This window comes from Balaenoptera physalus (assembly GCF_965194825.1).
Source record: "Balaenoptera physalus genome assembly, chromosome: 13".
Lineage (NCBI taxonomy): Eukaryota > Metazoa > Chordata > Mammalia > Artiodactyla > Balaenopteridae > Balaenoptera > Balaenoptera physalus.
In genome coordinates this window covers 39843879-39855647 of record NC_138892.1, presented here as the reverse complement: position 1 = coordinate 39855647, position 11769 = coordinate 39843879, and the positions used below count along the sequence as shown (strand labels likewise).

Genomic DNA, 11769 nt, shown 5'->3' with positions numbered 1-11769 from the left:
CCATACAGAAAGCTGTGCTGCTTCAGAGAGGCAGAGACCAACAGGTGGGCTCCTAGATTGATTTGTGTCACATGAAAGATACTCACGGATACTCCTCGAAATACTCATGTGAGGGGACGATTGAGCAAGGAGTTCAAGAAGGAGGCAAGAGCAGCTGGAAGCAAGATGCAGGGGGTTTGAGGTTCCTAGTTAACATCCACCAAGACATGAGATGGGGGAAAAAACCCGACCTTCTCTATGACTACCTTCTCTATTGAGTAATAGCATAGACCCATTAAAAAAATAAAAACTAAAAACCCACAACTTCTAGTCTAGAGTCCAAAGCCCCTAGAGATTTTTTTTTTTAATTTTATTTATTTATTTATTTATTTATGGCTGTGTTGGGTCTTCGTTTCTGTGCGAGGGCTTTCTCTAGTTGCGGCAAGTGGGGACCACTCTTCATCGCGGTGTGCAGGCCTCTCACTATCGCGGTCTCTCTTGTTGCGGAGCACAGGCTCCAGACGCGCAGGCTCAGCAATTGTGGCTCATGGGCCCAGTTGCTCCGCGGCATGTGGGATCTTCCCAGACCAGGGCTCGAACCCGTGTCCCCTGCATTGGCAGGCAGATTCTCAACCACTGCACCACCAGGGAAGCCGCCCCTAGAGATTTTGTTTTCTCTTTCTTGGTTTCTAAATTCCTCTGCCTTATTTCTTTGCCTTTTCTCTTCTCTCTCTGTAGGACATTCAGTTGTTGTTTTCATTGATTATACTTTTTGTAAACAAATTTCTACTCAGTTTTTTGAGATTGTGGGATAAAGGGTACATTATTTCCCTTTTTACTTAGATTTTTTTATATTACTACAGTTTGAAATTTAAAAGTAACAAAGTAGGGACCTCCCTGGTGGTGCAGTGGTTAAGAATCCACCTGCCAATGCAGGGGACATCGGTTCGAGCTCTGGTCCAGGAAGATTCGACATGCCGTGGAGCAACTAAGCCCATGCACCACAACTACTGAGCCCGTGCTCTAGAGCCCACGAGCCACAACTACTGAGCCCGCGTGCCACAATTACTGAAGCCGGCACGCCTAGAGCCCATACTCTGCAACAAGAGAAGCCATCGCAATGAGAAGCCCACGCACCGCAACAAAGAGCAGCCCCTGCTTGCCATAACTAGAGAAAGCCTGCACACAGCAACGAAGACCCAATGCAGCCAAAAATTAATTAATTAATTGATTAAATTTTTAAAAAGTAACAAAGTAAATAGAAGATACATGTATTGGGAGCAAAAGTGAAAACCACTCTGATGCAGTCCTGGACACACTAGTACTTAAATGCTCTTTACATATTTTCATCTTGTATTAAAGTCATTCTTGGGAATTCCCTGGCCTTCCAGTGGTTAGGACTCCGCACTTCCACTGTGGAGGGCGCAAGTTTGGTCCCTGGCCAGGGAGCTAAGATCTCACAAGCCGTGCAGCGCAGCCAAAGTCATTCTTGATATAATACTGATCTCCACAAATATATGTCCAGGAAAAAAACCACACAATTTCTAAACTGAACTTGAGAGCAGGGACTTTGTCTTTTCATCCATTCTTTAATTCAATAAAAGCAATTACTGAATGCTTAAAAATGCCAGGAGCTAAGTTTATAACCTGAGCAAAAGAGATACAATTTGTTCCCAAAAGGATTTTAAAGTGAAGGGATTGTTTTGTTTCTTTGCATCCAGGAGTCTCACAAATGCCAGGAATAAAGGGGACACTAGATAAATGTTGGTTTAACTGTTGGTTAAATTACTAACTGCCTTGGGTGCCAGGACCTTGGTTCTAGTCTCCCCAAATCCCTGAGGCACTTTTTATTCAACTATTCTTTTTCCATTCAATATTTCAATCTCACCTATGCATTTGCGGACAACCTGCTCCCCCAGACAGTAAACACAAACCATATGAACAACTCTCTCTAAAATGCGGGTAGGAGATGGGAGGGGCAGTGTAGGAATCATAGATCAGTCTGTAAGTCACCGCCCTTTCTTTAGGAAGTTAGTATTGCTCTGTTTATGACCCCTGTAGGAGCTTAATACATAGAGATCTTTGATGAAAGAGTTAATGAAGGGGTATGTGCTATTAAAAATAATAATAATTCAGAACAAGAAGATAGAAATTAATACGGCTGGTTTTTTTAAGGAAAAAACCCTGCGTGTGTGTGTGTGTGTGTGTGTGTGTGTGTGTGTGTGTGTGTGTGAAGGGGAGGATTCCAATGAATTTGCTGTTGCTCGAAACATCTTTGGAATTCCTTTCGGTAAAATTATTCATTAAAAAAATACCCTAAGGATAGGTTTAACTAAAGCTTTTGGATACAGCTGAGATACAAGGAATTTCTTTTGGTCAGTCACAAGATAAAATTCTACTCAGCATTTCTCAAATTGAGATCCCTTTTATACTAGTCTAAAAAATAAACCAACAAAAGAGTTCTGTGGCCAAAAAAGTTTAGGAACTACTTCATCCTATTCTCCACCCTGGAGATTTACAAAGCATATTTCTATTATGTTATCAGCTCTTTGCTGCTTAATTATGGATTCCCAAACTAATTTGACTAAGAAGCCTTTTAAAAAAAAATTATGCCTATCAACATTGGAAAAAAATTTATTGAGGTATAATTGATATATAACAAAAAATCTTGTTTTAAAGTAACACGTGCTTTTCTTGTGTAATTTTAAATTTTTTTCTAAAAACACTTACTTGAACATATAGATTTTAGATATACCTCTTTTTAAAATCAGTTACTGTAGCAAACATTGTGAGTTATATTTTCATATCCATTTTTCCCTTCTACCTTTACAAAACAAAACAAATCCCTTTTGTTCAATGTGGCAAAGTATTCAGCTACAAACACGCACCTAATCTACATCCCTCTGTGGTGGTGTGACCAAGTTTTAGCAAATGAGATCTAAGCAGAAGTAACTAGGTATGGCTTCTAGGGAAGCTATTTAAAAGGTGAAAATTCTGCTGGTGTGCCCATATAGCCTTTTTCCTCTGTCCCTCTCCCCTGCCTGGAGCACAGTCATGACACCTGAGGGGGAGCCAGCATCTTGGATCCATGAGATTGAAAGCCACAGTCTAGGGAGAGTAGAGCAGCAAGATGGAAGCAGCCTAGGCGGCTGAAGGCATTACGGGGCTGCCCTGGGCTCCAGAACTTTTTTTTGTTTCAGAAAAACAAACTTCTTTCTTGTTTAAGCCATTGTCTGTCACATTTTCTTTTAATTTTAACCAAACCTATTCCTAACCAAGAGTCACATTTATGATCACATTTCCCATAATTTTTACCTTGCAATGAGTTGTGTCTTAGACTTATTATTCTTGTACTTTTATTGTACATCACCTCAAACCCTTCTTGACAGTACGTAGAGTGTATATGAAACAATAAAAACATATGTATTTATAACCATTGCAAGCTCTACACTGCAAATTGCTGTAGGTCAGCAATTAGAAATAAATGTACAAGTGGTCTGCAAAGATTTTTCTAAACCTGAATATTGGTCAAAGAATCCAAAACCATTAGTTTTGTTTAATGTCATAGCAATCACCTTCTATAAATTCTGTTTGTAAATGTAGTTCTATTCATAATTTAAGTAAATGAAAATAAATTTTGTAGTGACAATTTTATTTCATCCTTTGTAAAAGCTATAAATGTCCTTAAGTATTATTATCTTGGGTTGGGATGCCATGATCCAGATATACATCTTTAATTCTACTTTGTTCTTTTTGAATGGAGAAAATCTGACTTCATCTCAGTTCCCGGCACAACTGGCCTTGGGAATGCTGGGAAATGGATAGCTCTAAAATATGTGGGGAAATGAAGGGGATATAAATTGCTGAGTATTATCATCATCTTGATGGCATTGTAGTCTTTTTCTCTTCTTTAGACAGAGTCAGTGACTGGGAAGAGAGATACGATTGAACTCTGTAAGTCTATGTAAGAATGGAAGGGCAATAACCTAAGCCACGCTTGAGGTTCTATTGAAGACTGGCTGCTTTGCCATTGTTGCAAATTGCCCTGCGATTTTCAAAAGTAACTATAAAGACTTGAAATTTTTACCTGAGGAAAAGTGATGAGACAGAATCCAGGCTCCCTTAAGAAGTTTCACCTGACTGAAAAAGGGCCAAGAAAATCAAGCCCACTTCTGGAAATTTCCATGCATATTAGTTCTCATAATTACAAATGGATGGACTTCCCTGGTGGCGCAGTGGTTAAGAATCCGCCTGCCAATGCAGGGGACACGGGTTCAAGCCCTGGTCCAGGAAGATCCCACATGCCGCGGAGCAACTAAGCCTGTGCGCCACAACTACTGAGCCTGCGCTCTAGAGCCCACAGGCCACAACTACTGAAGCCTGCAGGTCTAGAGCCCGTGCTCCGCAACGAGAGAAGCCACCGCAGTGAGAAGCCCACACACCACAACGAAGAGTAGTCCCTGCTCACTGCAACTAGAGAAAGCCCACACGCAGCAATGAAGACCCAACGCAGATAAAAATTAATTAATAAATTAATTTTAAAAAATAATAATAATTACAAATGGAATTCTATGGAGTTCTGAAGGAGTGTTGTCACTTAACGACTTCCTAAATAAACTGCCATAAAAAGAAGCATATTAAAGAGGAGTGATATTTAACATGTGGCAAGAGTTATCTGAGATAAATTACGAAGAAGGTGCCTCTCAGCTTTGCATGCAAAAAGAATCTCCATTAAGTAATTAACCCCAAAGCAATTCTGAACAACTGATACATTTAACAAACTTCATTGAAGGCCTATCATTTGTTATCACTGAGATTCACACAGAGGATATAAAAAGCATTTCTATGGCAAAAGTATGTAACCATAAAAAGTTTACAACTGAATAGGAAATTTAGGACATATATAAGAGCAAAATAAATAATGATACATAAACTAAGTTGCTGCACCCAAGTGACACAGCCAAAGGAACTATAGGAATTCAAAGGAATAAACAGGGTGTCGTGGTTAAGGGCTTTGTGAACAGAGAGAATGGGCGTGAGTCCCTGTTCCATCTCACTCCACCTTTGTGACTCTAGGCAAGTTACCTAACCTGTCTATGCCTCGGTTTCCTTATCTGTAAAATGGATTTAATAGTTGTAACTACCACAAAGTTGTTTTAAGAATTAAATATGATAACATACGTAAAATGCTTAGTATTGAGTCTGGCAAGAGTAAGTACACAATAAATATTACCCATTATAAATACAGCCATACCTCAGAGATATCGCGGGTTCAGTTCCAAAACACCGTAATAAAGCAAATATCACAATAAAGCAAGTCACATGAACTTTATGGTTCCCCAGCACATATAAAAGTTACGTTTACACTATACTGTAGTCTATTAAGTGTGCAATAGCATTATGTCTTGAAAAACAATGTACATACCTTAATATAAAAATACTTTATTGCTAAAAAAATGCTAATCATCATCTGAGCCTTCAGCAAGTCATAATCTAGGGTATGCCTCGATGTAGATGGTGCTGACTGAGCAGGGTGGTGGCTGCCGAAGGCTGTGGTGGCAGTGGCAATTCCTTAAATTAAGACAACCATGAAGTTTGCTGCATCAATTGACTCTTCCTTTCATGAACGATTTCTCTGTAACATCAATGCTGTCTGAGAGCATTTTACCCCCAGAACTTCTTTCAAAATTAGAGTCAATCCTCTCAAACCCTGACTCTGCTTTATCAACTAAGTGTATGTAATATTCTAAATCCTTTGTTGTCATTTCAACAATCTTCACAGCATCTTCTCCAGGAGCACATTCTATCTCAAGAAGCCACCTTCTTTGCTCATCCATAAGAAGCAACTCCTCATCCGCTCAAGTTTTATCATGAACTTGCAGCATCTCAGTCACATCTTCAGATTCCACTTCTAATTCTAGTTCTCTTGCTATTTACACCACCTCTGCATTTACTTCCTCCAATGAAATCTTCCATGAGGGTTGGGATCACCTTCTTCCAAATTCCTGTTAATACTGATATTTTGACCTCTTCTCATGAATCACGAATATTTTTAATGGCATGTATGTAGTGACTCCTTTCCAGAAGGTTTTCAATTTACTTTGCCCAAATCCATCAGAGGAATCAGTGTCTATTGCAGCTATAGCCTTACACAGTGTATTTCTTAAATAATAAGACTTGAAAGTCAAAATTATTCCTTGATCCATAGGCTGCAGAATGGATGTTGTGTTAGCAGCATGAAAACAACATGAATCTCATTGTACATCTCCATCAGAGCTCTTGGGTGACTAAATGCATTATCAATGAACCATACCATTTTGAAAAGAAGCTTCTTTTCTGAGCTGTAGGCCTCAGCAGTGTGCTTAAAATATTCAAGAAACCATGTTGTAAACAGATGTGCTGTCATCCAAGCTTTGTTTTTCCATTTACAGAGCACAGGCAGAGTAGATTTAGCATAATTCTTAAGTACCCTAGGATTTGGGGCATGGTAAATGAGCATTGGCTTCAACTTCAAGTCATCAGCTGCATTAGCCCCTAACAAGAGAGTCAGCCTGTCCTTGGATGCTTTGAAGCCAGGCATTGACTTTTCCTCTCTAGCTATGAAAGTCCTAGATGTTATCTTCTTCCAGTAGAAGGCTATACTGTCTACATTGAAAATCTATTGTTTAGTGTGGCCACCTTCATTAATGATCTTAGCTAGATCTTCTAGATAACTTGCTGTAGCTTCTACATCAGCACTTGCTGCTTTACCCCGCACTTCTATGTCATGGAGATGATTCCTCCCCTAAACCTCATGTAACAACCTCTGCTAGCTTCAAACTTTTCTCTGCACCTACCTCACCTCTCTCAACTTTCATAATACTGAAGAGAGTAGGGCCTTGCTCTGGATTAGGCTTTGGCTTGAGGGAATGTTGTAGCTAGTTTGATCGTCTATCCAGACCACTACAACTTTCTCCACATCAGCAATAAGGCTGTTTCTCTTTCTTATCATCTGTGTGTTCACTGGAGTAGCACTTTAGATTTCCTTCAAGAAGTTTTCCTTTGCATTTACAACTTGACTAACGGGCACTAGTGGCCTAGATTATGGCTTGTCTTGACTTTTGACATGCCTTCCTCACTAAGCTTCTAGCTTCTGATTTAAAGGGAGAGACGTGATTCTTCCTTTCACTTGAACACTTAGTGGCCACTGTAGGGTTATTAGCTGGCCTAGTTTCCATATCGATATGTCTCAGGGAACAGGGAGGCCCCAGAAGAGGTGAAGAGATGGGGAATAGCCAGTCAGTGGAGCAGTTAGAACACCTTTATCTATTGAGTTCCCTGTCTTATATGGGTGCAATTCTTTGCCCCAAAACAGTTACAATAGTAACACTAAAGATCACTGATCACAGATTACCATAACAAATATAATAATAATGAAAAGGTTTGAAATATTGCAAGAAGTGGCAAAATGTGATAGAGACGCGAAGTGAGCAGATGCTGTTAGAAAAATGGTGCCAAGAGAGTTGCTTGACGCAGGGTTGCCACAAAACCTTAATTTGTAAAAAACGTAGAATCTGTAAAATGCAGTAACGTAAAGCATGATAAAACAAGGTATGCCTGTAATTTGGAGGCATGATAACTGAAGACTGGGTCTGTAACTGAACTGGAAGTCTTTCAGAAATGTTGTGAAGGATCCAATTTAAACAAGCAGAGGAGAGAGAAGAGTGAATAACTCAAATCTAGACCAACATAAGTAAATACAGGGAATAGGAATGCACAGGGCACATTTTATTTATTTATTTATTATTTATTTTTGGCTGTGTTGGGTCTTCGTTTCTGTGCGAGGGCTTTCTCTAGTTGCGGCAAGCGGGGTTCACTCTTCATCGCGGTGTGCAGGCCTCTCACTATCGCGGCCTCTCTTGTTGCGGAGCACAGGCTCCAGACGCGCAGGCTCAGTAATTGTGGCTCACGGGCCTAGTTGCTCCGCGGCATGTGGGATCTTCCCAGACCAGGGCTCGAACCCGTGTCCCCTGCATTGGCAGGCAGATTCTCAACCACTGCGCCACCAGGGAAGCCCAGGGCACATTTTAGAATTAATAAATTTGAAATCAGTAGTTCTCAGTTGTTAATAACTGAATATTGCAATAAAGAAAGAAGCAAAGGACATGAGCAACAAAATCACAAATTAGGAAGTAATTAGGAAACAAACATATGGGAAAATATTCAGTCTTATTAGGAATCCAAAAATGCAAATTAATACGAGAGGAAGATTGACTCAAGATGGTGGATTAAGCACACAAATCTAAGTACTTTCTTAGCCCCAAATCCCAAAAATGACAGCGATGATATAAAGAAACTAGAACAAAGTGCCATCAGCAGACTAGAAATGTTGTGAGATTCTTGAACTATAAAAATCACACTGCAGTGGATTGATGGAGGAAACCCAAAAGAGTATGGGGGGGGGGCGGGTGAAAGACCACTGCAGTGATACTAGCCATTCTGGAGGTTATCCAAGTTCACAGGTAATTAAAACATGGAGGAGGTGGGATGATTAATTCAGGTAATTACTGCATAGCTACTATAACAGACATGTCCTGAAATCTCACTGGTTTAATACAATAAAAGTTCATTTCCCTTACTTACATCACGTGCCATCAGCAGCAGAGATGCAAACGGGCATTTCAGGGAAGGGGGCTGCTGCATTCTTCCCTGGGATAAAAATGAGTGTGGATACAATCACACCCTTAGACTGGCAAGTGGGGCCCCTGTCCTGCATTTTGCCGCTCAAGGATCCCTGTGCTCTGAAGCATCTTCCTTGAAATTTTCTAAGTCTCGCGCCTGGACCTGCCAGCGACAGCAGTGTCATCCAAGCAGGGCACTCCAAGTCTGGACCTGGTCACCAAAAGCCCCTCTGAAATTTTCCAAGCTCCCTCCAATAACTGGGAATGGCCGGGGCTGTCTGAATATTTTTCTCTCTTCTTCCCCTTTTTCTCTAGGAGTCCAATTACATAGCGTTTAGGCTACTTAATATTGTCCCACAGAGCATGATGCCCTATTTAAGTTTTTTCTTAGGCTCCTTACTGTCTGTGCTTCTTTCTTTTGGATGGTTTCTGTTACTGCCTTAAAGTATACTGAACTTGTCTTCTCCAGTGCCTCATCTGCTGTTTTGCCTACCTGGTCTATTTTTAATTTCAGATATGGTATTTTTTTCATCTTTAAAAGTTCCTTTTGGAATACATATCTATGTTCCACTTCTCTGCTCAACACATCATGTTTTCTTCTACCTTCTTGACATACAGCGTGTATTTATATAGATGTTTTAACGTCCTTTTCTGCTGGTTCTGTCATCTCTGGAGTCTGTTGTATTCCTTTCAATGAGGTTGGATATTTTCCTGGCACACAGATAAGTTACTGGAATAAGCTGAATGCTTTCAAGACTTACTTTTAAGCTTTGTTAGGATGTGTCCAAGCAGTCATTAGTCAAGGGTTAATTTAGTTCCAGTGCTAAGATAATATTCTTTGGAGGTTTCTACCCAATGTGTATACAATGAGGTCTTTCCACTACGGCTTGTGGGAACATGAGCTATTCCCAGCCTGTTTGAATCCCAGTAATTGTTCCTCCTACTTCTTTTTTTTTTTTTTTTTTTTAATTTTATTTATTTATTTATTTTTGGCCGTGTTGGGTGTTCGTTTCTGTGCGAGGGCTTTCTCTAGTTGCGGCAAGCGGGGGCCACTCTTCATCGCGGTGCGCGGGCCTCTCACTATCGCGGCCTCTCTTGTTGCGGAGCACAGGTTCCAGATGCGCAGGCTCAGTAGTTGTGGCTCACGGGCCTAGTTGCTCCGCGGCACGTGGGATCTTCCCAGACCAGGGCTCGAACCCATGTCCCCTGCATTAGCAGGCAGATTCTCAACCACTGCACCACCAGGGAAGCCCCCTCCTACTTCTTTGTGATGGTTGTTTTTTCTGGTCTCAGAGAGTTCCCCTCTCACACTCAGCACTGGGCCAAAATCTCAGGAGGACCCACTGCTGCTCCCTCCCTCACTCCCTCCCTGTCTCCCTCCTTTCTGCCCGCCCTGCAGCTCCATTCTCTGGGGTACTCTGACCCACAAATTGTTGCCATCTTGGCCTCCCCAAACTCCAAGCTCTGTCTCCACAATTAACTGGGACTGCCAGGTTCCTTCTTCCTGTGCTGTGGCCTGGAAACTGCCTCTGGGCAGTAAGCTGGTACAGTCACACCAAGTTTTGTGTGTTTGTTTTCCTTCTCTCAGGAATATATCTCTTGCTGCCTATTATCCAATGTTGGAAAATTATTGTTTTGTATATCTTGTCCAGTTTTCCAGTTAAGGTAACAAGGTAAATCTTGTCCCTTCATTTCTTCTCATACAGAAACCTCTCAATGTAGCTCTAATTTGCATTTCTCTGATGCTAAGTTCTTGATCAAAGTGTACGTACATTTCAGAATTTTGAGAGATACTGCCTACCTGCTCTCCAAAAAAGGTGTGATTAATTTATATTCCACCAAGGGTTTTGCATTCCAGTACTAATGATTGCCAATCTTAAAACACTGGATATGGATAGATAGTAATAAGAATAGGAAATACAAATGCCTTTAACCATATGAAAATATGCTCAATCCTGTGTAGAATATAGAGACCAAAAGCACAAAATTAAGAAAAAAGCACTTAGTAGAAAAAGAGATGATGCAAAAAGAGAAAACATATAAACAATTTGTTATTAATCAGATAAGATATTGCATTCATAAAACAAAACCAGGATGCTATTTTTTTAAAGGGATTTTCAGAGAACAAGAAAAAAATGCTTTCATAAGTTAGAAATGTGATCACAAAAGTTAAAAAAAAAAAAAATAGAAGGGTTGAGGAAATTTCCCAGAGGTGGCACACTCACACATAAAAAAGACAAAGATAGGGAAAGAAGAGAAAAAGGTAAGAAAAATAAGAGAGTCAATCCAGGAAATCCAATGCCTAAGTAGTACAAGTTCCAGAAACAGAGAAATAAACAGGAGAAAATCATCAACAAAATAATTAAGGAACATTCCCCAAAACTGAGATACCAGATTGAAAGGGTCCACTGACTGCCAAGCACAGTGGATGAAAATAACCTAGAATGATGGACATTATTGTAACATCTCAAAACACTGGAGCAAAGAAAAGATTCTATAAGTTTTCAGAGAGAGAGAGATGGAGAGGGGAAGGGAGAGAAGAAGGAGGAGGAAGAGGATGGGGAAGGAGAAGAAGAAATCCATATTACTCTGGACATCTCAGCAGCTACCCTGGAGGCTAGAAGACAATGGAGAGATGGCTTCAAATGACAGCCAGTCTAGAATTCTATACCCAATCAAACTATCAAACAAGTGGGAAGATGGAATATAGGCATTTTTAGACACTCATGGTCTCAAAAAAAAAAATCTATCTCCCACTAACCCATTATTGAGTAAAACTGACTAATGAGTTCCACCAAAATGAAGACGTAAACCAACAAAGAGAAAAACGTGGGGTTTAAGAAAACAGGAGGTCCAACGTAAAGGAAAGAATATGGAATCTCTAGGAGGAATGTGAAGGAAGATCCCAAGAAGGTAGTTACAGAACAATTATAGAAGAGCAACCAGAACACTGTTATTCAAAAAACTGACACGCTGAGAACTACCATTAGCAAGATCCTCCTGCCTTTTTGCCATCATTTTAATCTGAGGATTGAAAGCCCAGATAAAGCCTGACCCAGATTCTCATAAGCACTTGGCTTATTTGAACCATGCATTGATGATTCTCTTCTCTACTGCACTCCCTGACTCT

General features: G+C 40.4%; 1 long non-coding RNA gene across 1 annotated transcript in view; it reads left to right on the top strand.

Annotated features, from left to right (window-relative positions):
• The first annotated feature begins 2194 nt into the window (after positions 1-2194).
• LOC309640437 overlaps positions 2195-11769 on the top strand; it is a 34718-nt gene continuing 25143 nt past the window's right edge. The window contains exon 1 of the long non-coding RNA XR_014252218.1: positions 2195-11769. This exon is cut by the window's right edge and continues 20674 nt beyond it. This is a non-coding gene — a long non-coding RNA (uncharacterized lncRNA).